The 797-nt window shown below is 43.9% G+C and overlaps 1 long non-coding RNA gene across 1 annotated transcript in view; it reads right to left on the reverse strand.

Annotated features, from left to right (window-relative positions):
- Positions 1-80: 80 nt before the first annotated feature.
- Positions 81-797, reverse strand: part of LOC126387347 (uncharacterized) — a 1961-nt gene continuing 1244 nt past the window's right edge. Inside the window, exon 3 of the long non-coding RNA XR_007569637.1 lies at positions 81-256. This is a non-coding gene — a long non-coding RNA (uncharacterized LOC126387347). The remainder of the gene's footprint in view (positions 257-797) is intronic.

Below are 797 nucleotides of genomic sequence, written 5' to 3' on the forward strand. Positions count from 1 at the left end.
CAAAACAGCTGACGCTGAAAACACCTGTCCTTAATAGCTAATGCCAAAAACATCTGTCCCAAACAGCTAAAGTCGAAAACACCTGTCCAGAACAGCTAATGCCAAAAACATCTGTCCCAACCAGCTAACGATGAAAACACCAGTCCTTATCAGCTAATGGCAAAAATATCTTTCCCAAACAGCTAACGTTGAAAACACCTGTCCTTAACAGCTAATGCCAAAAACATCTCTCCCAAACAGCTAACGTCGAAAACACCTGTCCAGAACAGCTGACACTGAAAACATCTGTCCAAAACAGCTAATGCTGAAAACACCTGTCCAGAACAGCTGACACTGAAAACATCTGTCCCAAACAGCTAACACCGAAAACACCTGTCCAAAACAGCTAACGTTGAAAACACCTGTCCAAAACAGGTAAGGCTGAAAACACCTGTCCCAAACAGCTAATACTGAAAACACCTGTCCCAAACAGCTATGGCTGATAACACCTGTCCAAAACAGCTAACGCTGAAAACACCTGTCCAAAATAGCTAACGCTGAAAACACCTGTCCTTAACAGCTAATGCCAAAAACATCTGTCCCAAACAGGTAATACGGAAAACACCTGTCCAAAACAGCTAACGCTGAAAACACCTGTCCAGAACAGCTAACACCGAAAACACCTGTCCAAAACAGCTGACGCTGAAAACACCTGTCCTTAACAGCTAACACCGAAAACACCTGTCCAAAACAGCTGACGCTGAAAACACCTGTCCTTAACAGCTAACACCGAAAACACCTGTCCAAAACAGCTGACG

The sequence above is a fragment of the Epinephelus moara genome, unplaced genomic scaffold (assembly GCF_006386435.1).
Source record: "Epinephelus moara isolate mb unplaced genomic scaffold, YSFRI_EMoa_1.0 scaffold3794, whole genome shotgun sequence".
Classification (NCBI taxonomy): domain Eukaryota; kingdom Metazoa; phylum Chordata; class Actinopteri; order Perciformes; family Serranidae; genus Epinephelus; species Epinephelus moara.